Below are 27,258 nucleotides of genomic sequence, written 5' to 3'. Positions count from 1 at the left end.
TTATTACCCGTTGGACATCAGTCCCGTGGATGAATAAGAGAGGTTGCATTAGCTGCTTCCTGCTGAGTCTTTCCAGCAGGAAAGTCCTTAGCAGACTTTCTGCATCATTTAAGGACGGGAGGCAGAGGAGGGCACTGCAGGCAAGGAGGGCTTGGTGTCCTCTGCTGCAGGCTGGGACAGGCCCCAGATCTGTGGCCCCTTGTGGGGGAATGTGGACCTTGGGGAAAAGACCTGGGGCTCTACTGTTGGCTCTGCCACTGCCCAGGGGCACGTGTCACACACCTCCTGCATCCCAGGTGGTTCAGCAGGACTGGAGACTTCTCCTCAGGTGGTGCCCACTGGCAGCCACAGCCTGTCAGGAGAGGCACAGCCTGGGTGCAAAAGCAGAGCAATTTGCTTATGGGAAGGTCAGAGCAGATCCCACCACTTTGGGTCGAGCCTTCTGCCCTGCTTCAGCCTGAATCCAACAGTGAAGGAAGTTACAAGAGATTAGATAAAAACAGGAATGAAACCAGGGAGGTTAAACACCTCATCTTGAATTAGCTTCATCATTCCTAGCCATTGCATAAAAGCTATTAAAGTTATTACAGGACATGCTGGATGCTGGCACAGCAGGAACAACAAATATAGGTAGAGTGGTCCTTGTCATAAATATCACTCAAGCTGTCTTGACAGCCCTCTGCCATCATGACGCTGCTCGCAGCCAGCCTGGCTGAGCGATGCCAGGCCATGGGTGCAGATGATGGGAACAGCTCCTTCTCTCTCTAAATGACACAAGGCTTGCATCCTCAAGGAAAGAAACCTCCTGCTGTGGGGCAGACCTGCTTTCCCTGGGTCCTCTCCATGGGGATCTCTCTGCAAGCACCGCAAGGAACCAGAGGCCGGGATTTAAAAACCACGGCACAAAAAGAAATCATCCCACTTGTGCATGCATTTGTCAAGTCTATTAATAATGTGCTTCACACTGTACTTGGAATGCTCCTTTTAATGATTACTCTGCATTTTGCCACTCAGCCATTGCAGTCACATCTAAGTCCTAAAGTTATCAGACATTCATCTTGTAAGATCACAGCCTGACTCCTCTGATGTCTCACTCTGTAATACCAAGACATCTTTATTGCCAAGCACACGGGCTTTTCAAGCCTGACACAGCACACAGGTAGGTGCTTTTGCTGCTCTGTTAGCTAAGTCAGGTGCCTTTTCCAGTGAAAGACCATTGCACCCCCCAGTATAAAGTCCTCTGGTTACCCGTTGTCTGCCAAATGCTCTGACACATTCAGTTAGGAAATTAAGCCAACTTTTAGCTCAGTGTCTCCAAATCCTAATCCTCCCACTCTACCACATCTCCCTGAACAGAGGGGAGAATTAGAAAGGGGGGCCTTGCCCCACACCCCAGCAGTGATGGGCAGAGCTGACAGGTCACCCTGAACCTGGAGTACTTCCAGGGCCATCGACCCTCACTGAGTCACTCATTAAGATGATGCAGCAGGAAGTCATTGAAAACAGAAGACAATGGGAATAAAATGAAGAGCAAGGCATCCATTCACACCCTTGGCAGAGGCATTTCTGTTCCTGGTCCCTGCCTGCCCGCAGGGAGGACGGGTGCTGCTTATTAGACAGGTTATGTAATTGAAGTGGTCTATATTTATCAGGAGAGCATGGCGTACACACCTCGAGGGTCAGAAGCCCAGCAGTTTGGAGAACATTAGCTCCACTAATGAATCAGCAGGGAGGAGGACCTAAAAATATGACTCGGCTGCAGAAGGACATCATCGAGTGGCTCGGGGAGACAAGGTCAGGAGGCCCCAGTGTGCCCTTCCAGCTCTGGCTGGAGTGGTGATGCTGTGCTCAGAAAAGGCAAAATCCACAGTGTGCTAAACTCCTTTTAAACTTTGGCTGTGGTGTTGGATGTTGAGCTGTGCCTAAAGGAGGAGCGAGACCCCCAGTCCATGCCATAACCACTGTATTGTAAAGTCAGCTTCCATTTTACATCATTTTCCCTCTCAGCCTGAAACCTCAACACTCGTGGGATCTATCCTCCTTTTTAGAGTGTAGAACCACTAAAACCACTTGATTTCCTTCAGGGTCAGGGTAGTCCTTGGCTGGTTCCAGACATGGAAGCTGGTCTGTGCTCTGTGCGCTGAGCCCTGCTGTGGGTGCTGGTCAGACATGAGCTTTGTGCCTGCTCCTCAGCACTGGGGAAACTCAGAGCAGGCTCTTCTTCATCATGCTGGGTGCCCAGCCTTCAGGAGCAGCTGTGCCACCCCACAGTCCCCCAGCTGTCATCACAGTGAGGAAGCTGCAGCACATCAGCAGTGGCCCACAGTCAGACTGGAGACACGGAGGTGAGCTGGCAGCTGCAGGGGTGTTTCTGCTGCTTTGCATGGAGAGAGATGGCTGGTGAGAGTTATTTTTAGTGAACTGGAGAGGGTGGAAGGAAATAACAGATAGTCTTTGTTTTCTTGGTTTTCTGCTATTGTCAATGAATTTGTTTGCCTGTGGTGCTGGGGAGCTCAGCTCAGTGCCTTGGTTTACTTAGGGCAGCGAAGGCAAACAGTGGCCCTTACCCCATGCTGTGTTTGTGCAGTGTCCACACTGTCATTTACCTTTTTAAGATTCTGAATACTGTGCCCTGGACCAAATTCTGCCTTCTTGTAGACAGGTTGGTGGACCTGCCTGCCCAGGGCAGAGAGCAGAGCCTGGACACTCAGCCTGTCCCCTGAGGCTGACCATGGCCCCAGTGGCTGTGCATTCCTGCCACATCCCCAGGAATGTTCTGGTCCTTGGCTCCTCATGATTCAGATGAGCTCTGAGCCCTGCCTACCACTTGGCAGACACTGAAACTATAGGGGGGTATATTTACACCTCTATACCATCGATATCATTATATTTATCAGAGCTGCTGACTTACTGGCCCCCCTCAGCCAGAGCTGATGTCCCTCAATGGGGTTTGCATTGAGAGCAGTGGTACTTGATTCAAATGCTGCACTCCCAGGGGCTCCCTCTGATCCACCTGGAGCATCCATGCTTTGTTATGGTTCAGAAAAGCTTGGTCAGACAGTGCTCTCTCGCTGGTATTTTTGTGTGATTCTGAGGAACAGCTCTCCCCCATGGAAGTTAGGGTGGAGGTTACCTACAGGAGCAGTACAGCTTCCCAGCTGCTCCAGCTGATACAAACCAAGCATTTAGAGGAGGATCCTGCTGATCCTGAGGAGCAGCAGTGTCTTGGGGGCAGTACAGGAAGAGGTCAGAGAGGGGAGTGCAGGCAGGTACAGTCACTGTGTTGGTGCTCTGTGTGCAGCTCTGCAGCCAGGCACAAGCTGGGGTCCTCCTGCTCCCCATGCCTGGAGATGCTGGCAGCCCTGATGGCCAGCACAGGCCCCTGGAGAAGGTCCAGGAGGTGAACACCAGTGGTCACATGTGTGCTGTGGGCCCAGTGCACAGGTAAGGCATTCATCTGTGCAGTGCACAGTCTCAGTCCCACCATCAGTGTAAAACTTTGGTGCGTTTAACACAAACCACAGGAGGATGTGCTCCCATCATACTCTTACTTCTTGTCTGAGGGGTCTCTGTGGTCACTGCAAAGTCCACCCAAGCCACTGGATCTGTCCTTCTGGGCTCTCACTTGGTCAAGCACCTGAGTGCCACCTCCTCTTGTTCCCAGCAATGTCACTGGCTGAGGCTGCGCCCCAAGCTACCACCACATGGATGCACTGGCCAGCATCCCTGGCCTCTCTGGGATCAGGCTCTGTCCCACAGCAAACAAGGAAAAGGACTGATTCAAACATAGCCATGGGGCTTGTCTGCCCACTGCATATTTCCTGATCTAGGTAATTTATTTGGAAGAGTTGGTCCTGGCAGAGATGTTTGAGTACATTTTTCTGCTCCCTCTCTGCTGATAACTCAGCTGCCACAGCAGCTCCTCCTCCCCTGGCCCCACATCTCCTGGACAGACTCACAAGGCACATCCTTCTTCTGCAGTGGCTGCCAAAATTGCTTTTTATTTTTAAACCCTGGGACACAAAAGCCATACCTTTATCATTTGCCTGCAGTCCCAGCAGCTCCACATATCCTCATTAAATAACCACCGATCATCAAAGGAATCTGACAGGCCCCAAAAGTAAGGGAGATCGGATGCCCAGTGTGCCCACAGCTCCCTGTGGCTTCAAAATATGGGGGGGTCTCCTCCCTGTGGGGTAGGGAGAAGGAGCCCAAAGGAATGGTGAGCTTGTGCCTTTCCACTCCAACCTGGGGCCAGGTGGCTGCAAGGACTGAGTTTATTCCAGCCCCCCTAGAATTTATACAGACAAACAATAATAATGGTTCTTTACAGGGGGTTGTTGAGATGGAAAAGCGGCAAACTGGATTATGGTCTGTGCAATTTCATATTCCTCTTCTGAGACACAATTTAAATAATCCTTTTTCTTAATTTATTTTTAATCTCTGTAGCACAGACCTTGAGGGAGGATGTCACCAGAGCAGAAGGACTACCAGACATTGGTCAGCTGAGTGTGAGGAGGTAAGTGTCCATGGGGAATTTGAGTGCCAGCCTGACCCCCAGATAGAGAAGATTTGAAAGGAGAGATAGATATTGGATATTGATGCAGCTCTCTGTCCAGGGCAAACCTCAGTCTGATCTGTCCTTAAATGCCCAAACTTTCAGAAGTGTTTGACTCGATGAGTGAAGCTTGTGCTTTGGTTGGGATTAGCTCCCAGCTGCTTTCTCCAGGCACCAGCCTTGCTACAGCCTCTCCCAGAGGAAAGGCCATGCTGTATTTTGGGAGAGATCATGCAAAGATTGGTACATGCAAAGAGGGACTCCCTTTCATCCCCATTGGATGTGAAACATTCCAAAGAACCCAGCAGTGAGAAATCACACCTGAGAGAGGTGAAAACGTGGTCACTGGTGGTTGTTCAGGGCCAGGAGTCTGCTTTCTGGAACAGGCTAGAGCTGGACCTGCAGCAAATTTACATCTTGACAAGGATGCTCAGGAGTCCCTGCTGGGGTTCACGCCACCCTGAGACATAAAGCTGATACATAAATTAACTAGGTTTTCCCACCCAGCTTTCACAAAGGCTGGTGCTGGGCTCTGTAATTGCATACAGTTTTAGTACATCTCCTGTCTTGACTAAATATCTTCAGGCATCACTAATTAAATTGAATTTACTGGGATGACAAGTGTCTCTCTCTTCTGAGCCGCAGATGTTGTAACTGCAGCTCAGGCTCCAGCACAGCCTGTTTGGACCTGCTGCAGGACCCTCAGGCTTCCCTGGCTCAGGGGTATTGCTGGGTGCCTTTCCCAGTGTGAAAACCAAGGGGCAGACCGGGGATCAGCCCAGCACGGTTTTTATTTCTGCAAATAACTCAGATGGCCACAGATCTGTCTGTAGATCCTTTGTCCTCATCTACATGCCCAGTGGGGAGAGTTAATAATAGATGTTGGATGCTGCAGGAAGATGCAGAATTTAAATGAATTCCCCTTCCTTTTCAGTAATAAAAATGTTTCTCCCCTAAGAGTCCCTTGATTAATTGATCCGGCAATTGACAAACTAAGGATGGGAACGCATAAAATCCAATAGAAAGGGATGAAAATAGCATTATGTACCATCTGATGCAGTCAGCGATGTCACACAACCAAATGACGGCAGAAAAATGGGGCCTTGGGCTGGAGGAGCCTTCATTAAGATGTGGCATGGGTATTATTAAGTAAAAGAACATTGATTTTGTTTGAAAGATTTGGCCATCCATATTAAATATAATCTCCGTAATGTAATCTCGGGAGTTGCTTTAAATGTCAGCGTCACTTGGCTGCATCTGCTTGCTGGGGCTGCTGCTCCAAAATGAAGATGAAAACTTCATTCTCCATCACCCATTGTGCCCCGTTAGCAGCTTGATAGGCTGAACCCGTGCAGGGAACATCAGCACATGGGTTCCCCACAGGGAATGCGGCTGTGCCAGAAAGGCCCGTACATCTAAAGCATATGTGACTGTGACAAAACAAGTCATTTACTGAGGCAGAAGCAGCCAACACACAGGATATTTCAAAGCCAAAAATCGCTTTTAACTCTGGGCTTTCATGTGAGACTTGAACACCTGGCTAAATTCTCAGCAGCAATTAAGTCACGTAGCTCTTATCAAAGTCCTTGGAAGCTGAACCCCCTATCCAAAGTCCAATCTGACAAATTCAAATTCTGATAAAGAATTTTTTTTTTTTTTCTGTCTCACAGATGTCCAGATACAGCAATGGCTTCTCAGGGGTGCTATGGGTGTGTGTGGGCTCACTGGGAGAGAGGTGGCACTTGCTGATGTCCCCATAGCTCATCAGAGAAGCAGATGCTCCAAGACAGGGGAGAAGCACCATGGAACTCACAGCCCTGCAGCACAGCTGATGCCAGGGTCCTCACCCAGGTGAGTGTTTCCACAGAAGAATGGTGCAAGGCACCACTGGTCCCAGCTGGGAGCATGGGCACTGTCCCAAAGAGCCATGAATCTCACATCTCCCAGACCTTACAGGAGTTGGGGATGACATTCCCTGGGCCACAGTGTGGGAAGGAGGTGAGGAGGAGGATCTCTGGTGGGGACAAGAAGCCAAAACCCAGCAATGGTTGGTAGGAGTGCTCTTTGCCAGGGGCAGTCAGAAATACAGCCCAGCACATGCAAAAGACTCTCACTGCCACAGACAGAGAAGATTCTCTGATGGGAGGGACCCTGGGCTCAAAAGCACCTGGGAAAGCATTAGTAAGACCAAGGGGAATTGGAGACTTTGGATGCAGTTATTCCTGCCTCCCACGGTCCAGTGGGCACAGAGGAGGCAGTGGTGTGAAGAGCAGGTGCCTGAGCACATGGACTGCACTGCTCTGCTAAAGGACCTTGACAAAAGGCATCAAAACAATTTCCTTGAGAATCAGAAGTGTCCAGACACAGCTGAAGGCACCAAGCCACTTGACTGTAATGGAGTCAATTTTCTCCTTCAAAGTGCAGCATGTAAACCTTTTTATAGCCATGCACCAGCAGAGTTACTTTTATTCCCTGCCAGCTGTTGAAAGCCATTTCTGTGTCTCCCTCTCCATGCCCTTTCCCACCATCCCACAGTCACCATCTGATTGCCCACTTGAGCACTTGGGACCTGAATGACAAAGAAGCAGGAAGTTATCACTCCAGTCTGGCAGGGTCAGGAAGGAATCCTGTGTGGGTGGGGGCTGGCAGGAGATGGGGAGGGGGGTCAGTGGCAGCAGCCACATGTGGCAGGGCTCTCCCCTGTCTCTCCAAGTGGAGCTCTGCTCTGTGTGTCGCCTGTGGTTGTGGGGCCACAGCAACCTTGAGCTGGGCCTTCATGTGGTGAGAAAAGAAAGCAGGGTCCAAGGGAAAAGCAGGCACATTGACAGAAGAAGACCCTTTGGAGGCCCAGAAAACCTTTCTAGTGCCAAGCTCCTCAACACCATCCTGCTGGAGATTTTAGGGTTTGTGAGTACAGACCCTTGTGGTTTTGCCCTAATTTTATTCTTCTCCCAAGAGCCCCTTTTTAGGGGCTGTGCAAACCTTTGCTCTGACCAGCTTTTACCTGGCCTGGTGTGGGAACAAAACAATCCCTCCCATAGATGGAAAAACTGACTATTTTTCCATCTCTGTTGTGACTGTGAAACAAGAAACGAGATAAAATCACTCTCAAGATCACCCTGGGCATAGCCCATGTTGTTCTAAGGTAACTCTGAACTGTTGGGCTTGAAACAAAAGGGGCTTTCCCCCACATCTTTCCTCACAGTAGGAAAGAAGGAGCAGCATTACTTTTCCCTATGGAAAAGGACCTGCCTGTGACCTGTGTCACCACAACTGTGACTTTATGGATCAAAGGTAGAGCTGGACATTTGGGGCACAGATGAGGCACAAAGTCTTTCCTCCCCTCGAAATCAGCCCCAGGGGGTGTCTGAAGGAAATACAAACACAACCTCCCCTTGGGGAAAAAAAAAAAAAAAAAAAAAAAAAAGAAGAAGGAGAAAATGGAAAGAAAATAGGTTTGTGCTGCTTGGGTGAGTCTGCTTATTTTGAAAAGCCACAGAGCACAAAGGTGAGGACATACATGGAAAGCAAAATGCAGGAGCTTTTGTGTGGTGCCACCAATTTTCCTTCCCCTCACTCAGAAAGGAGCTGCCTGGATGTGTGGTGGTACATTCTGCTCTTTCAACTGGCTGAGTCAAATACCAGCTAAATTACAAAGAGTTGTACAGAGACATGAAGGACACATAATGACAATATTTTGTCATTCCTCTCTCAGATGGATGTGGAAAATGTGAAGGAGAGAAAATAATTACATTAGGGTTCAGATAGGATTTTGATAGCAGTTATTAAATGAAATGTAAAGGTTATTTTCCAGCCCAAACTCTGAATGCTGCTCCAAGCATGAACAGACTGGCAAATAATCTGAGTTTTTCCATTTTCTTGGTATTGTTCCTATGGATGTGTTTACCACATAGTCTGGCATTGTAAACTTAAATTTTAAAAAAGGAAAGGAAAAGAACAAGCATTTTGCTGGGTACCCAGGCAAAACACATACTGACAGAGCAAGGGCTGGATTTGCTATTTCATTGCCAGGACACCTTGCTCTGGGATAAGAGTAGCAATGGGCAGAATTGGAATTCAGGCTATATGAAACAGAGTATTCTGTTTCCACTCTTGGCACTTCAGCTCTTCAACCCCGAGTACAACCTGCAGCAGATACTTGGCATTCAGAGAAGGAAATGTGCCTGGTGTTGTCCAAACCTGGCTGAAAAGCCTCTGTATTGGTGCCTGTTGACTCTGATAGTTGGTCTCAGGCACAGGCAGCCAGAGCAGGCAGGCAGGAGGCTGGCAGGGCTTCTGGAGACATCCAGGCAGCCTTCATACCTGAATTCATAGGCAGCTCCTGTATGCCCAGTTTCTGGTTTTTAATCTGGCCAAGTTTACACTGGATTCAGCTGTGCCTAGATCTTGTCTGAGAAGAGGAAAGAAAAGGGCTTCTTGTTGCTCAAACCAGAAAAGTCAGTCTTGAAATCAGTCCACCAGCCCTAGTGAGGTGATTGATATTGCTGAGGAACCATCAGCCCCACCACCTTCTCCCTTGCATCCCAGTGTGCAGGGAGCACTTCCCACAGTGTTCAACACCAGCTTCCCCCTCTTCCATCACACTGGGCTTCTTATTTTTGAACACCTCCTCAGAGTGACTTGTTTCAGATCCTCCTCCCCAGCTGTGTCTTTATCTAGGGTTTCTTCCACTCTGTTCTGTTTTGTCTGTCAGGGCTGGTCCCATGTCACCTGTGAATAACTCACCTGACAGCTTGAGGTCATCTGTGATTTCATCTACCTGGTGGTCAAAAACCAGTTGTGATCCTTCCAGTGTTCTGGGGACCAGAACTGACTGTTCCACCTTCCTGGCAAGATTTTCCTCTCTAAAACCTTTCTGTAATCTGCAGTACTTGGGGCACTGGCAGCTGATGCTGGTTTTTGTGAATGAGCAGTGGTTCCCGTGGCAGAAGGTGAGTGTGGAGCAGGGCAGTAAAGGTGATTGATGGCCACAGCGCTTATTTTCCATAGTGGGGCAGAGACTGTGTTCAGTAGCACTCCTTTCCTCTTGCTGCAATGTGGTTGTTGGTGCTGGCTTTTGCTGACCTGTGGGCTCAATATCGAGGCCTTGATTAACAATGTGCCTGCTTTCCTTCTCTTCTCTTCAAAGCCTTTTCTTCTCTTCACATTTCTGAGGAGCCCAACACTGCAGGATCATAGAATCGTGGAATGGTTTGGGTTAGAAGTGTCCTTAAAATTCCCAAGCCAAATCTAGACAGTGACACCAAGCTGAGGTTACCTACACAAGCTCCCGCTTGCTCATCCTTCCTGGGTGAGTGGGGCATCCTGCAGCATTCCAGTTGTCTGTAACATTGTCACCATATTATTTTTGGTGCTATCCACCACGAGCATCGTGCACAGTAGTAGTCATATTATTGCTGTGAGAGCCTGGGAAGCAGGATGTGCTGTCAGTGACACACCAGCAGCTCCCTCCCTTCCCAGATGGGGTATTTAGGTATTTATCCTCCCTTAGGAGCTTCCCCTGGCTGCTGCCATTCCCTGGCAGTGGTGAGGGTAGAAGGATGCTGCCACCTCCCCCAGAGTGGGTTGCCCATCTGTATGCTGTGCATGGCTGTCACAGATTTCAGACATAGCATCATCTGAGAAACGCCAGAGGAAAATGCTGAACCACAAAGTATTAAGAGGAAAAGGTTAAAGACCTCTCTGCCAGCAGCCCTGCGTGCCCTGGCCGGGTGAGAGGCTCTGACTGCAGCACCCCCGCCCACCGTGGTGCCGAGCTCCTGCTCGATCCCGCATTTCTGTGTCCCGGAATGTGCGCAGGGAGGCCTGGCTGCGCTCCCCGGAGCTGTGCACGGAATGATGATGAAGTGGCATCGTCATGGCAACACGTGCAGATTTCCTGGTCGCGTAGCAACCTGATGCAGGCTGATGTAAGCTGTGTGCTGGCTTCCTCTGCTGGCTGCACTCCTCCGATGTGTCGGAGAGATTTGTGGTGCCTTTGGTCGGGGTTTTTCATCCGTTGGACGTGCCGTGACATCAGAACGATGAGGATGTTGTTTTGTGTGTGCACAGAGGGGAAGGGATCGAGATTATCTCCTCTGAGAGCCCTCGTCCCCGGAGCTGTCTTGCTCAGGGGCACTAATATGTGCACAGCTTGTTTTTAGGGGCTTGATAGAACTTAATCTTGTACTTACTGTAACTGCTCTGTGCAATACAGACTTCAGGAGACACAAAGGTGCCTTTAAGTGATTTTGTTTCAAGCTATCCCTCTTGATTTTTGCATTAGTCTTGTCAGAGGTACAATATTTTTGGGCATGAAGCAGCTGTAAACAGGTCTGATTTTTTCACAGCATGACAGCACATCAGAGCTGTAAGGCCTGATTTTTGTGCAGACCAGGTACCTGCAGAGCTGACTGACCTGTTAGCTGTTTCATGGGTCATCTGCAGTACAGCAGGACTAAGTCCTTGTTCACAGTCACACTAAATCTCTGTACACAATGTGAAATGGCAAGAGCCTACAACATCCTTCTGGCTTAAGCGTATGTTCCTTTATCTGGAGCAGAAAAGTATCTTTACAGTGATGGGTGTGGCTTCAGTCTCTGCTGATGGCCAAATCAGGATCTCCAGATGCCAGAGGTGTCTGCTAAATGAGTCTCAGTTCAGTGTCAGTGAGGACCCAGGTAAGATGCAGAAGGTAGCTCGTTAAAAGCTCATGTTGCATCGGTTGCCTCCTTGCTTTGGAAAGTTGCTTTGGAAAATCTGATCCTCAGCACTGAGAAGCAAATTAGCACTTTGATTGCCAGTGGCCTTAGTGGAAGGTGTTAATTCAATTAGCACAAAGTGCTTGGACTTTTGGACAGCTCTGCTGTGCTGCAGATCACGGGGAGGCAGCTCCTGTGAGCCACAACACCAAGCAGCCAGGGAAATGTGCTTGGAGAGGAGTGTCCAAGGGACCTACTCCTGCTGGTCAGCACATGTGTAAATTAGTCAGAACGGCTCTTGTAGGAAAAGCAAAACTCCTCAGGCTCCTCCATTGCCCTGGTAAGGGTGAGAAAGAGTCCCAGGCTGACATGGGGAGCTTTGTGTCTGGCATCTCTTCTAAGGTTACGGTGGGTTCTCAGTCATGTGGACCCCTGTGGTGAACTTCAGCTGGAATCTCATTTGGGAATAAAGAGCAACAGCACAAAGCAGGAGAAGCTGAGCAACAGCACAAAGCTGGGGAATCAACACCATTCAGTAAGTCCTTCCAGATCTACTGGACTATCCATTTCTGCCTGCTTAGCCCCTGCATAGATCGATGGAAATGATGAAATACTTCTGGTGATGCTCCATATGGCCCAAGGAGCGAAGCAGAGAGAGACAGCCTGGAAGAGGGAAGGGGCAGCAAGCCTTTAATGGGTCAGAATCTGCATTACCAGGGTAACAGGGAGGGAGAGGGCAGTCCTGGGGGAGGCCAGGACCACCCTGAGTCAGCCACTCACCCTTGCTGAGAGAAGAGGGGGAGATAAAGGCCTCCTGCTTATAGACTTGTGCTTGTATCTTTTTGTGCTCTGTGGGATAAGAAGAGTGGGCACTCAGCAAAATATGCCATCCATGCCATTGTTCATGAGCAGACAATGCCCTCAGTGGTTTGGGAGATGTGGAGTATAAAGGAAAAGTGTCCCCTGGCTCAGCCAGGAAATCCATGCATGTCCCAGTAATTCCAGAATTTAAGAAGGGCCAATAATGATAAATAAATAAGTAAATAACATAATAAATAATAAATAAAAAATCTTGCTGTCAGGTTGCATCAATATGACACTGCCAGTTCTGCAAAGAAGTGCTTCAAAAGAGCCAGAAGAGATTTGTTTCCCGGGTTTCTCATCATCGGGTCCAGGAGATGCAGATGAAGAAAGCTGTAAGGAGATTGAGCTGAAGGCTTTAATCATCCCAAAGACAGATGGAATGGCTGTATAGATCACTTCTCAAACATGCAGGGTGTTTTTTAGAGACAGCAGTCTCCAAACAGCTCTTCCACATGATCAATGGTAGTGAAAAAGGAATCCATCACTATTCAGCTTCAGGCTTTTCACTCAAAACCATGTTTTATACTGTGTTTGCTCACAGAAGGAAAAAAAAAAATTACTTCAACAAAGGCTTTATTTATTAGCCAGTAAATTGTACAGAACCTGAAAAATGAGCACACCAAATTGGTGGTGCTTTTTCCCAGGTCACTCGGACATGAGTTCCCAAGGGCTGATGCCAGACAGGCAGTCAGGCCCAGCAGTCAAACAGTTAACTCTTGCCCTGAAGCAGCCCCTTCTGGAATCTGTTTTTTTGCTATTTTTCAGGGATTATCATCACACAGAAATTTCCTCCTGGGAAGCCTGTGTTTCTGGAGTGAAAATCAAAAGAGCCTTCCTAGATGCCTGCTTGTCATGTGCTGTGGAAGTGCCAAACTAAACAAAATTACTGTTGTCTTTTAAGACGTGCCTAGGAGAGGCTGTGGCAGGCTTTTAAAAAGCCCCTTCAGTGCCACAGACCTTGATAGCACAGTTCTTCCTCCTCTCATCCCTTACCCATCACCTGTCTTTCCAATAACTTATAAATGGAGAGTCTCCCTTTCTCACTATATTTTTTTAAAAAATTTGTTCTCTTTTCCTTTTGGATATTAAAAACACTTCATTTATTATTTCTTTTCCATCCTGTCCTGTCCCATTTAGTCAAGTAATTTCTTTGAAGGGTTACACCTGGAGCAGTACCTCCAGCTTCACTCACACAGATGCCCCAGACCTGAGGCTGTATGGCTCAGGTCGGGATACTTGGATTGCTCACATGGGAGTATTTTCTCCCCAGGGCAACATTTTTGGCTAAAAACTGACTTCATTGTTGCCAAAGAGGTGACATTTCTGTGAGAAAGGCAGCTTTTCCTTCAACACTCTCAAACACCTGGAAACAACGTGGTAGAGGACATGATAGATTTGTTATCCCTTGGGATAGCAAATACTGATGTACCGATGCTTATGAACCCCTTGGAGGTGCCTGGATGGCCAAACCTGCACCCATCTGGCAGTGGGAGGTCTGTCCCTGCAGCCTTCCTTGCTTCCATGCAGCCTTGGCCACCAGCAGGTCTCCAACATGAGGCCACCAGGAAGGGTTTGGGTCCTGTCAGGGTCCACCTTGACTTCCCTGCCTCCCACCACGGGCTTGCTACAGCCACAGCGTTTGGGGAACATTTGCAGTAAGAACAGGGATGAAGGTCGGTGTTACCAGAGCCATCACGAGGAGGAGCTTATCCTCTGTCTTAACAGTGCCAAAGTAGTGCAGGCATTGCACCAGCAAGGACTGGAAACAAAAAATTGGTTTGCAAACTGGCTTGATGCCAGCCACCAGTATTGGACCAATTCTTGCAGGCTACAACCACAAAAACTCTGTATGAAGCTTGGAGAATTTTAACATTTTTAATATTCTACAAACACAAATGACTCCTTCGGTGGGCAAATGCCACCTCATCCTCAGGCTTCTTACCAGGCATAAAACCTGCCCTGGGGGGTGTATCACAAAACCGCTGGAAACCACAAGGAGGTAAGAAAGCTTGACTTGTTTACAGCCCCTCTTCTGCTGGCTGTTGTGTTTGGGTGAATGGTTTATTATCTTCTGCCTAATTGCCTTGCTCCCAGCCCATTCACAGGGAATCTGGGAGCAGCACCAGCCTGCCTCCCTCCCCTGAGTGGAAATAACAGTGCTGGCAGATGACATTTGCAGGGGGTTTTTTGAGGGAAGGGAAAAATTGTTCCTTTTATTTTTTGTTTTTGAAAGCCCGAGAAAAGTCTCTCTGCTTGCAGATTGATCTGTTTGCTTTAGTTTTGTCCCATTTAATTGATTTCCTGTAAACCAGACACAACTAGCTTTGTGGAGGGGACCTCTTCCACGCTCTCTGCATCAAGCTTGTTCAAGAAAAGAGGGAATGCAACCTGGGACAATGGCAGGCAGAGGCTGTTCTTACCTCTGCACTGCCAAGCCAGCAGCCCTCACCATCTGTGCTGGACAGGGCATTGCCCATGGAGGTGACTACAGCTCCTTGGTTGTACTTCTTGCCATTTCCCTTTTGGGAAGGGCAACACATTCTAGAGACAGCCCTGCAGATGTTGTGACTCCTTCACACAGTGGCTGAGCTGAGGAGATTCAGGATATCTGTCACTTTTTCCAGCTATCTCACAGTTTGGGGTTGAAGATGTTTGAATTCTTCATTTTTATTTCTTTTTCTTTTTCATTAATACAACATGGGGATGATTCTGGCATTTGGAAGGGAGACACTGCCATTGCTATTGCTTTTATTATTGATTGATTGTTGATTGATTTCTGCTTGAACACCTCCAGGGATGGGGCATCCACAGCTTCCGTGGGTAGCCTGTTGCAGTGCTTCACCTCCCTCAGAGAGAAGAATTTCTTGCTAATATCTAATTTAAACCTATCCTCTATCAGTTGAAAGACATTCCTCCTTGTTCTGTTGCTGCATACCTTGTGAAAAAAAACCCTCTCCAGCTTTTTGTAGGGCCTCTTGGCAACTTATTTCTGGATCTTCCCAGCCCTGCCTCCCTGTCCTGGGAGACCCTGGGATGCAAAGCCCACCTCTGTCCTGGGCCTGTGGGGGCAGGGGAGGGTAGCAAAAGTGCTGTCCTGATCTGCTCAGCCCAAGGCCTGGCTGCAGAGCTGGATTCAAGCCTCAGGAGCTGTTTCTATCTGTCACAGAGAAAGATAGGGCAGGTTTTGATTTCTGCTGATAATGTAAGGATTTCTGCTTTGCATCCAAGCCTGGATCTTCCTTCTCCTTGCCCCTGGAGCAGCCATGTGTGTGCAGCCACTCACCCCTGCATCTGGATTTTTTGTGAGAAATCCTGTATTTCACCAAAAGGCTGAGATTTTCAGCCCCACAAGTGAAACACAAGCAGGGGTAACCACAGGATGGGAGCCTTGTTCAGAGGTGGCCCCGGGGGTTTCCTGTGCTGCTGTCCCCATGGAATGTTGGTGTGAGCTGGGGCTGGCTCTGGCTGTGGGGCAGAGTGGGTCACAGGGCCCCTCCAGCCCCTGGGAGCTGGCTCCCATCGAGGAGCAAACCGAGGACAAGCAGCGGGGAAGCCACTGAATCAGAGCAGGTCCATGGGAGCTGCTGCCTCCAGGTAAAACACAGCTGGGGCTGGGAAAACAGGAGATGATGGAAACAGCTAAAGGCACTTGGCAGCCTTTTGACTCCCAGCAGAAATGTTCTGTAATGTTCATAGTGAAAAGGAAAGAAATTATACAGAAATAGGGAAGTGAGTGAGTCTGTCAGGGGGAATGACTGCCTGTGCCTGTGCCTTTCTGAACAGGTATTGCTGAACCGGTTCCTAAGGATGGCCTGGGGTGGGTGTTGGCAAGTTCTCCAGGCATTACTTACTGTTGGAAAGACCTGCTCACCATCCAGCATTTCATTACTGTTGGAAAGACCTTTCCATTATTCAACCCAACCATTTCTCCCTTCTTTAACCCACACAGCCCTGGTTCAATCCATTTTTCCTCTCAGGTCGTTTTGTGGACACCAGTGGTGGTTGTCACTGTGGCAGCTGACTGGCAGCTGTCCCCTGGACACCCCTCTGTCCTCCTGAGTCAGGGGCTCCCTCTGAGGTGGCTTTGTGGCAGCTGTCAAGGCTGGACCATGCTGGAAGGGAGAAGACAAAGCAAGAAAAAGATACAAAAGCCAAAAACCAAGAGTGAGGACAAGTGGTAGCAATTTGCCTCCCAAGTTGATCATTCCAAACATGCTTGAGCACTGCCTTTGCAAAACGTGTAGGGCTATATTTGTCCGTGAGACAGAAAGGGAGAGAGAGAGAAAATATTTTTCCATTGAGGTCATTCTTGCTCACTTTTTCCTCTAAGAAAATCAATGTCCTCTCCAGTCCTTTGCATTCCGTTGCCCTCCACCCTGCAGACTCACAGCCCTTCCTCTCTTGAGAAGTGGTATGCTGGATTCCTCTTGCTGATGGTGGTCAGAGCCCTTGGCTCTCTAAATCTCACACCTCCTTGGAATTTCTTCTGGCTCTTCCCCTGGCAAGCATCTTCTCCCCCTCCCTGTTTCAAATCTCCTTGTTCCAAATCTCCTTGCTTCTTTACCTTCTCTCCCCTTCAAACTGGAATGGGGAATGGAAAGTCCTTTCCTGGGGCTGGTTCCCAAGGGTTCCAGACCAGCTGCAAAGGAGAAGCTGTGGTGGGAATGATGGGTGATGGTGCCTCTGGAGGGCTTCTAGCACCCCAGGGCAGGTGCTGCTCTAGGCTGGGTGACTGCCTGTAGGAGCTGGGGCAGCTTGCTGGTGATTTCAGAAGGTGAATTTCCCAAAGGTGCTCATTAGCTTGTCTGAAGGCCATCAGAAAGCCAAGAGCAATTTCTTGATCTAAAATAGAAACTTGAAATACATTTATTTCAAGCAGATTCTCATTCCTGATCCTGGGATATGCCCTCCTCCCTTGCTCATCCTTGAGATGTTCAGCTCAAGGAATGCAAGTTTTTTCTCTAACTAATCAGTGTCCTTGAAACATTGAACATCTTTTTAGCATAGCTGAGGGAACTTTTCCTGTGAGAGGCAAAAAATGATCACAAAATTGTGATTAAACTTGATTTCCTTTTTGGCTTTAAATTAACCTGACAGCTGGAGGATTTTGTATCACCCAAGGAAAACTATATGGTAATATTGACATTTCCTATTCCCTAGGTGCTAAACCTTCAAAAATGCAAAGCTGCAGCTGTGCAATTCAAAAAGAGGTGCAGCACATTTTCATGCCAATGTTATCTTATTGTTACTTCTGGAGCAAAGAGATGCCACTGCTTCCCTCAGCAAAGCCTTGGGGACCCAGAGGCAGAGGACAAGCAGTGACAGGAAAGTGTTGAGGCTGGGGTTTCTCCTTGCCTGCTTCCCCTGGGCAATGGAGACACCTCTGACCTGGGACTGGCACACTTTGGTACCTCAGCAGAGCACAGAGGTGCTCTAATTTTCCTTAGAATTTCAAAGTTTGGATTTGGAGGCAGGTGCCAAATAGGAAAGTAGTCCCAGCCTAGCACAGACCAGAGTTAATGTGAAGGTGTGGAGCTAACTGGCTTGCCTTGCAAATGACCCAAACTCCCAAGAAATGAAGTCCAGCCCTTTCTGTCCTGTCTGGCACTCACATGCAGCTCCTCCCTCCCACTCTAACTGGTGCCTGACGTGCCCCTTCCTGCAGAGACAAGGAGCTGGACTTTCACCTCTTGATTCAGTGCCAGAAAAGTGGGTTCAGTGTTTGGTTACTAACACCTGTTGGCCAAAACCCAGGGGAGTCGGGCAGTGTGCTTCCATTGAGATTTTTTTCCCTAAAACTGTCATCCCAGCTTTCATGTGTTCAAAGTCTCTTCTGTTTATTATCTGCTTCCCTTAACCTCTCTGCTGTAGTGCTTCATTTCCAGGGAAGATCAATAAAGGAGTTAAGCTAACTGGGTCTCAGGGTATCTGTAACAGTGGCTCTTCCACTGCCTTGCTCTTTGGAGGATTTTCATTACGCTGCTCAAAAACACTCCAGTGTGTTTCAGGGCAAAGGTTGTTACACCCTCTTCACTGACTGATTTTTTTTTTCTGTCCTTTGTTTTTTCCCCCCTAAACAAAATTTGTGATCCAGCTCAAGTGATAGAGGACTGCTTACTGTAATCTCTCTAACAAAATTTATGCCAAGATCCCCATCTCCCATGTCATCTAGTTCCTCTGGTTTTCCTGGAAAAAAACAAAACAAAACAAAATCCCACAAAAGCATCTGTGAAGCCAAACACTGTGTACCAGCAGCCAAAGCCCCATCCCTGCAGGTTATTGTTCATGCAAGTTCACATGGAGCTCTCTGGTGTGTTTGCTCTTGGACTGATGGGGCTGCAGATAGAGAGGGAGAGCAGAGCAAATCTCTTCAGGGTGGAAGAAACAGTCCCTGTGGGAGGCACAGAGCGGGGGGACCAGCAGAGCACTGCACTGATCTTTGCTCAACATCACCACAATTCAGGGAAAACTGCACCGTCAAGGGCCGTGTGCTCTTGTGCAAAAAGCCTCTGGGGTTAGTCCAGGAATAGACGAGAGACCTCCCAGGAAAAAGAACCCCCTGAGGAGCTTGCCTGGGCTGACTTCCCTGCCTGAAGCACTGCTAATCTGGGAGTGGGATGCCCACCAGCCTGGAGCAGCCACTCAGCTCTCACAGCTGAGCATCCCTGTCGCAGGGATGTCGCAGGAGGAGGGAGGCTGTCGCACATGAGGGCAGGGCAAGGGGCAGAGATTCCCAAGCCACAGCTTGACTTCACAGCTGCAAAACCTTCCTGCTGAAAGTGATGAAGCCAAATGGCTGTATCCTTTCCTGGAGCAGGAAGCTCCTGGAGGTGGGTCCTGTCCGTGTGGCAGTGGCTCTGCTGTGATGGAGCAGTAGAGAACAGCCCAGGTCACAACCAGCACCAGGCCTTGCTTCTTCTCCTGCTGGTTTACCTCGCCATATGAGTTAAGTCTGAACAAACAGTGGAGAAAGCCCTTTGCTCAGCCTTTTTCTGAAGCAGAACAGATGATCTGGCACACAGCAGCTCCACTAAATTACTTGGGATGGGAGCCACTGGCATGCAGAGGCAAAGCTCAGCCCAGAGAGGGCTGGAGGCAGCCACTGCCCAGGACATGCCATGCCAAGAGCTGTGCTTTCACCACTGGACACGTGTGCATGGACACACACACACACACACACGTGTGCCAGCTGCCTCCTCAGGGCCCTCCCTGCACATGCAGCCATAAATGGATTCCAGCATCATTGCATGAGGTTTGGGAAAAGGCAGATTAGAGGGCTAACCACAGGCAAATGCAATTATGGAAGAGTAGTCCAATAAACAGATTCAATAAATAGAATCAATGATATCCCAGCAAAGGATTCCAGCCAGGCCTTGAGTAAATTTAGGATAAGGGGGAATTGGGCACTGGACATGGAGATTACCAAGGATCTGGAAACAGGACAGTGCGTGCTGCTGAGGAAACAATCCCAACATCCTTACATGCACTGGTCAGTGTTTGCCTGGATGCTGCTTTGGGCCAGGCTGACCCTTTTCCAGTGTGGAAAGCCAAGGCCAGCATTGAGGTAGGTGCCTTCTCCCTGTCCCCTGCCACAGCAGCAAGCCAGGGCAGGGCATAAGCAAAGATCAGATTTGCTCTTCTTTCTTGCCTGCCAGTAACCAAGTGACTTTTCTTCATTTAGCTACAAAAGGCGAGGAAAAGCTCATTCTGCCAGCTTAACTTCACCAAGCACTAAGCATGATCAGAAACATGGACTATTCATTTCCCTCAGTTATAAGCAAACAAAACAAGATTTTTCCACCTTGATAGTCTTGTTCTTTGGCCAGTCAAAAAAAAAAAAAATAAATTCCAAACAATCTTGTAAATGATCTCACATCAGCACATGCTCCCTTATAATGTCTCTAAAATTCTAAAATAAAACTCTCACCACTGCACCTGCCTTTTAAATACTTACAGGGATGGTGACCCCACCACTTCCCTGGGCAGTCAATTCCAATGCTTGGCAAACCTGTCCATGGAACTTTCTTCCTAACATTCAACCTAAACCTCCCTTGGTGCAACTTGAGGCTATTTTCCCTGGTTCTAGCAGATTTCATAACCTTATAACACTGGAAATCTGACTACAGACAGGAACACTGAGCCCTCTTGTCCAACCAGATGAGACAGAAAGCTAAAGAGCATGAATATCAAGTCTAGTCAGGAAGAACATCAAAGGTCTATTGGCTGAAGACAAGAAGGCAGTCAATGGACCTGAGCAGCTGTTGATCACCATTTCCTATTATCTAGTTCTTAACTCTGGGGCATCAGCACTTCCAGGGTTTAGTACTGAGATCCTGCTACTCTCCTCTGTTGGCTTTAAAGGTGCTGCTGCCACCATCCCCACCATGCTGCACTAAATCCAACCCTGCCAGGAAATGACTACAAATTAGGGCTGTTCCCATATTGCCAACTGAGCCTAACTAAAATGGGAACAGGGTTGTTTTTTCCTCAAAGAGAAAACAGGTTTTGAGAAAGGCATAACTCAGCTGTTGTTGGTCTGATTCTTACTTTTCTCCTGCTGCTCCTCCTCCTTCTCACACAGATCCAGACCCATTGACCACACCTTTTTGTAGGAAAGCCATGCTGAACCCAGGGTTTGCTTGCTCCAGCCTTGCTCTGCATTCGGATAGCCAAGGGCTCCTCAGCTGCTGGGGCTGCACTCTGGGACACAGACCATGGAAGAGATCCAGCCTGGCCAATGCACCATCTGTGGGTGAGCACAGACACAAATTCTGCCTACCAAATACTGACAAGGGTGAAAAGGAGACTCAGAGTGGATTTTACTGTGCTCTGCAACTACCTGGAAAGAGTTTGTACTGAGCTGGGGGTTGGTGTCTTCTCCCAAGTAACAAGCAACATGACAAGGATGTTAGGGAAAATTTCTTTACCAAAAGTGTTGCCAAGCACTGGAACAGGTTGCTGAGAAAGGTGGTGGAGTCACCATCCCTGGGGGTATTTAAAGACATGTAAATGTGGCACTTAGGGACATGGAGAGGCAGTACTGGGTTAACCTTGGACTCAAAGATCTTAAAGGTCTTTTTCAACCTAAATGATTCTATACTTTCTATAATTCTGTGCTGCTTTACAGCTCAACAGTCCCAACCCCAGGGACTCACCCTGCCTTTCCCTACTGGTTCAATGCAAAGAAGCTTAAGGACACAGTGCAATGCTGCCATCCCATACCTTTGGAAATCCTGACCCAGGAATCCCACCTTCCTTCCCCTTCAAAACCCATTTAGAGGTCAAAGAGAGATTTTTAGGGTTTTTTTAGAAGTACATTTTCTGATCTTCTAGCCTCAGAGCTCATGCAATGTACCTGGGTCACAGTTCGAGTTTTGTCCTGGGAAAGGACTTCTGAAATTGAAAGCTGAGCAGCTGACATCATCCCCTAAGCTGGATCCCCAGGCCAGGGCCACCAAAGTGCTGGACCAGGCCAGCTGAAAGTCTCCTGACTCCAAGAGCAGACCCTGGGAAGGGCTGAATGCCTGGAACAAATTTCCTCATGAGCAGGAGGGGATGTCTTTGACTGTGGTACTCCTGACTGATTCCTCTTTATGAAGCTGCCCAATCACTTTTCAAAGCTCTGCAAAGGTTTGGCAGCCCCAGCACCTCACAGAGATGAGCTCTACCATCCCAGGCCATGGAAAGCAGGACCTTAGCTGGCCTATTTGAACACACCAGCAAGTGATTTATCTGCTGCTCCTGGTTCTTCTATTACAGGACAATGAATGGTCTTTTTTTATGCACCTGCTCTCTACCATCATTGTGAGAAGACACCATCATATCTTCTCACATATCATATCTTCTCCAGACTAAGATAACCTTGTACATTTAATGATTCCTCAACCAGAAGCTGCTCAGAAGACTTTGATTACCTTCGGTGCCCTTCTCTGTACATTTCTTTACCTTCTGTGTGTGGAAGGGGGTGGATGCAGCACCTTCAGGGCAACCCCTGTGGTACCAACACTTTCTCTGTGTTTCTGGCGGAAAATCACCTTTTTTCAGGAGGGGTTTACCACCTCCAAAGCAAGCTTTGAGCACGGTATTCCCGGTCTCAGGTAGCGGGTTGGGAGAGCAGAGCAGGTCGGAGCGGAGTCCGCAGTTCAACCCTGCCATCTGCAGCTCCCGCCTGGAACTGCGGCAGCATCTCCTGCCCCACGGGACAGCTGATGGCATGAGGCTGAGCAAAACCTTCAAATAACCTCCCAGGTGGAGCTTCTGGCGTTAAAATTCCCGGAGGTAAGAACAGGAGAAACAGGGCTTGAAGGGGAGTGAATATACTGTAAACGAGATGAAGTCTTTTATCGAATGATTAAGTAATGACAAATTAAGATGAGATTAGCCTCAGGGGAATGTCTGCTTATCAGCAGTACAGGGGGCTTTTAGCCATGTTGCTTCCCGAAAGTTCTTACACAACCTATCCATTTCAAGGAGAAAAAAAATTGTTTGTTCAAATACTTTTCCCAGGAAATTCCAACTTGCCAAAGCTTTGCATGCCTTCGGTGCTTTTTTCATTAAATCAGAGAATTATTTGGGTCTTAAAGAGCAATGCCCTGACACCAAACCAATTCCTCTTCGGGCATATCCCTCTGAGCCACCCCCAGCTGGATCCCAGCTTAACCCTGGGAGCTGTCATAATCCCCATCCAGATCTCACCACTTCAGATCCCTGTGCTGGAGGAGAACACTGTGCTCCATCCATCTGAACTCCTGTATTATGCATGACATGGCACATCCCTGGATTAATGAAGTCTTCATTAAATCACAGCATATCTCATCAAAAGAAGAGAAACAATCTGTTCCTGACCTAAAAATTTCTACCTCTGACTTTCTACCACTGGGTACACTTGGGTCTCAGGCCTCTCTAAAAGCTCTCCCATTGTTCAGTCAAAAGTAAAAGGGAGTTTTGGAAATCCTGTCCCCTTTTTTATTGACTCATTCTGGAGCTAGAGAAGGAAATAATTCTTCTATGCCTTGGCTGATTGAACAGAATCAATTCATCCATAAAGTGTCTTGAAAGCCATGAATGTCTGCATAAAAGCCTAATGCCAGTTACTGCTTTGTTAAAGCTGTGTTAGAAGTACATCATTATGTTCAAATAATCAAGGGCTCTTGCTTAGTATCTCACATAAAATTCCCATCTCAGTAACAGCAGTCTGTTCATTAGAGAAATGATTTTTATTTTATGTGTGACTCATGAATCCCTGTAATGTAGGTCAGTGGGAATGTGTGTCAATCCACCACTGGCCTGGCAGCACAGAGGGCACATCCTGAGGCACAGCCCTGATGGCTCAGTGATGATACCACAGCTTCCTGAACCTTTCAGCAGCTGTACAAGCAGCTTCTGGCCCTTGCCTTCCTGTTGGGCACTTCCAGCCTGACAAAGAAAAGCTGTTTGCCTGCTGCCTCTTGGATGTGACTGCTGTCCAACAGCATGACCCTCTTCCAACCTCAGGGGCAAGGAGAGTAATAAGGCCTTGAAGTGAAACTGTACAAGGGTAAAAGCCCAGAAATTATTTTTACAAATGGTTTAATGTGAAAAGACTTCTTCTACTCCATATTCTGATTTTGGCTTTAAACCCAGCCTGCTATCTAAGAAGTGCCTGCAAAGCCATGCCTTGGTGTCTCAGGGATTGCAGGTGTCTGCCTCTCCTAGGGCTTGTGAACATGAAGTGAACATGAAGTAGGAGAGCTGGATCCGCTGCCTGCTCCAAGAGCTGAGCCAGAGGTGCTGTTTCCCAGCATCTGTAAGCAAGGAGCTGTCAGGTAAGCTTTGTGCTGGTGCCTGGGGGGACACAGGGTTTGTAAGCCCTCAGAAGGTCACCCCTGTCAGCGCCAGGAGCGGCAGCAGAGCCTGCAGGAAACAGGCTTTGCCATGGATGTGGTACCCAGGCCTGCACACAGGAGTATGCCAAGATCTCTGGCTTTGCCTGGAGTGCCTTTCCCAGGCCCCATGATTTTTCCAGGGCACTAAAACACAGAAACCTCCCCAGAGCATCTCTGCATTCACCTCTGTCACAGGCACTTGGTGGAGGGGTTGGTGCTTGCACCAGGAAACTTCTGCAGTGGCACAGAAAGTGCTGCCTTTGCTTCCCTGTGCCCAGGCCCATCCATGCCCAACCTCATACCCACTGCTCCTCTTTCTCTATTCCAGCCAGGCCACCTGGTGTCCTCCTGCCCCATTAAAGTGCAGGGAGTTTCTGATGCCTCCTTTTTGCAACCCCTCCCCAGGCCAGAGCCAACACCCAAATGAAGAGTTTGAAATGCTGAGTGTTACAAAGGTCTCTTAGAAGTCCAGAATTCCCTTCTGCTGCCTTCAGTGAGAATTTTGCCAGGGCCCAGAAGAAAATGTCCAGCTCCATCACAGCACATTGCTCCTTTTGGCTTCCTAGAATCTTCAGCCTGATGTGGAAGGCTTTGTCCAAGGCACTTCTGTGGTAACTAATGATATCTAGGAGCTATGGGTAAGGTGTCCAATTCATCTTCTAAATCTGATTAAACATTGTGCTGGCCTTCACTGATCACCCTAAAAGCTTGAAACTGTTTCTTTTTTTCCTTTGGGAGAAAAAAATCCTTTGTTTCATGGAATCAAATATTCATTTGATATAATAATGAAAGGGGAAGCTTTTATGCCAGTGGCTAGGGAGGGGGGGGAAAAGTATCAGAAAAAGAAAAATCTGGCACTCACAGGTACAATTTTCTTTTAACCATTCTTTCTTCAATCCAGTAAAATCAAGTCAGCCTGACTTGAAAATCTCAGTTTTATTTCTTATCTCCTATCACCTCTGAGTTCTAGAGCACATAGAATGCTGGTTTGAAAAAAAAAACAACAAAACAACAAACAACCAAAAACCAAAACCCCAAACAACTAGACACATTAACATTTCTACAGCTTAATGACTGTGTTTAGGTCTTGCAAATCATCACAGTGTTGGTAAACAAAGCACCTTCCTGCTCCATGGAGGGAGATGTAACTTGTGTCCCTAGGAGATAAGGAGAAGGGGTTTTAGGCCATGAAATCCAAGGGTGATGGAGAAGGGTCACCCCACAGCTGTGCCTCCCACCTTGTCTTGGCATTTCTCCCTGTGTGGAGCTGGGAACCATCATTACAGTCCAGCTCCTCAGCATCAGGTAGACAAAATAAGTAAAGAGGAGGGTGGATATAAGACACAGGACGGGCAAGAGACATTCCTCACACTTTTCATTGCAATATTCCTACAAAATTTTTATTGTGAGAAAGCTCTATTCCACTAAGCTGCTTTTTCTTTGATTTCAAGCCAGAAGATTGTTTGCAATCTGCTCTGCTGACTCAAAATGCCTATGGGATATCACCCTAGAGAACACACATTCTCTTGAATACCAAGTACCTTTCATATAGGCAATACTATTCCTCTCTCTCCCCATGGTAGGTGTTTTAGCTCAAACCCTGCTTCAGGAGATGCATTCATCATCTGGCTGAATAATTCAGCCTATGGAGATGATATATTTCCTCCCCTTTTCTTGAATGCATTGCATTTAAGTGCGTAATACTGTTTGCACAATAATCTTTCATCTTGCACAGCCAGCCATGATACAGAGGTATTTCTGTGGCAGCTTTGCCTTTGATGCTGGATGGCATCAAATCTAATGGATGGCATGTAAAGCAAGGAAATAATATTTCCTCAAGTGTAAAGCTGTATGTATTATTTAACCAGCACCAGCCTTACGTGGACCAGTTCTTCTCTCAGGGAAGGGATGTGGGCTGGCTCTCCCAGACCTTTGGTGTCCCAGAAACAATGTCAAATTTTCTTGGGGGGCTACAACTAAGATCCTTCTCATGATGGCTTAGGGAAGGGAAGGATTTGGATTTAAGCCTTGCAGTACTTCAGCCCTTCCCAGGCTGTGAGGAACAGGTTTTTTCTGGGTTTTTTTTTGTGAGGAACAGGTTTCTGTGTGCCAAGAGCTGTGAGCAATGAGACGGGAGCTCAGGCTAGGGAGCCTCTAGATGTCACTGCCAGGCAGCAGAAATGGACCCCAGAGCCACAGTGGGCTGGGGACACCCGGCCCAGGCACAACTGGGGGCACAGCTGGTGGCAGGGACACAGGGTGACAGTGGCCAGCCTGATGGGGGGCACTGGGAAGCCAGCTCTGAAGAGGCTGCTGTGCTTTGGGACTGCCTGGACATCCTCCTCCCCAGGGCTGAAAAGGTGCAGCTATTGCAGGGTGGAACCAGGTGCCAGGAGTGCAGTCAGAAATTGTAGGTTAAGGTATTTTGTGTAAGGAATTGCCAGGTAAGAGTGAAATGTTTCAGCTGCAGCCCTGCAGCAAAGAGATCCTAAAGAGAGGTGCTAAGGCTAAGCTTGATAGTTCCAAATAGAGCTGGCACCCCCCAAAAGAGAAATGATCCCAATATTTGTCTGTGCCCCTGCTGAGCCAGCTGAACATGGGGAGGGGTCTCTCCTGACAGAACTTCCATCTGCTTCCTACTCAGAGAAGGACAAGTACCTCTTTTGAGAAAGGGTCACCATCTCTCTGAGGGCAGCAGCCAGACCTGAGTGTCCCCAGGCACCCCTCCAGGCTGGTATTCCTCCACTGGAATAGCAATCCCTCACTGCTGCACCCCTGCTTGTGAGAGGCTTGTGGCTCTGCAGCCCATGGTCAGGACATTCGCTGTGGCAGGGCACAGCTGTCCCCTGCTTTGAGAAATGCATTGCATTAAGAAACAAAAATAAAAATCATTAGTGCACACCATGAAGTGCACGGGCCACTGGGCTGCTCACAGCCAGGGTCTCACCCAGCCTTCCCCTCTCCAGCCATGCATGTGGTTATGGAATAATAAGCCTTTTTTTTTTTTTTTCCTTGAAAAATGTTATAGTTATTCTGCATAAATTGCAGCTGCAGTTTCTCTGTGAGAGACCTGAGGCGCAGCCAAAGGTAGAGAGGGAGGTTCAGCTGCTCCAAAACTGGCCATGGACACCCTCAGTCTCCCATGCCACAGCAGGAAGATGTGTTCGCTGAGGTGTGGGCATCAAAGCACAGCCTCCAAGGTTCCTGGGAAAGCCTTGATCCAGGCTGCATGCTCAGGAAACAGACCCTGTAGGTAAGACATGTGAGAACT

At 48.3% G+C, this 27,258-nt stretch overlaps 1 protein-coding gene across 2 annotated transcripts in view; it reads left to right on the top strand.

The window, feature by feature from the left end:
• The window catches only part of LCLAT1 (lysocardiolipin acyltransferase 1), a 145,477-nt gene that overhangs the window by 115,614 nt on the left and 2,605 nt on the right, over positions 1-27,258 (top strand). For both annotated transcript variants that reach the window (XR_015281382.1, XR_015281384.1), the window contains 3 exons: positions 4,450-4,519; positions 6,229-6,409; positions 27,016-27,240. The gene's annotated coding sequence lies outside the window, so the exon portion shown is untranslated. The remainder of the gene's footprint in view (positions 1-4,449; positions 4,520-6,228; positions 6,410-27,015; positions 27,241-27,258) is intronic.

Source organism: Cyanistes caeruleus, chromosome 2, assembly GCF_971803275.1.
Source record: "Cyanistes caeruleus chromosome 2, bCyaCae1.hap1.1, whole genome shotgun sequence".
NCBI classification, from domain to species: domain Eukaryota; kingdom Metazoa; phylum Chordata; class Aves; order Passeriformes; family Paridae; genus Cyanistes; species Cyanistes caeruleus.
This window is presented reverse-complemented; position numbering and strand designations above follow the sequence as displayed.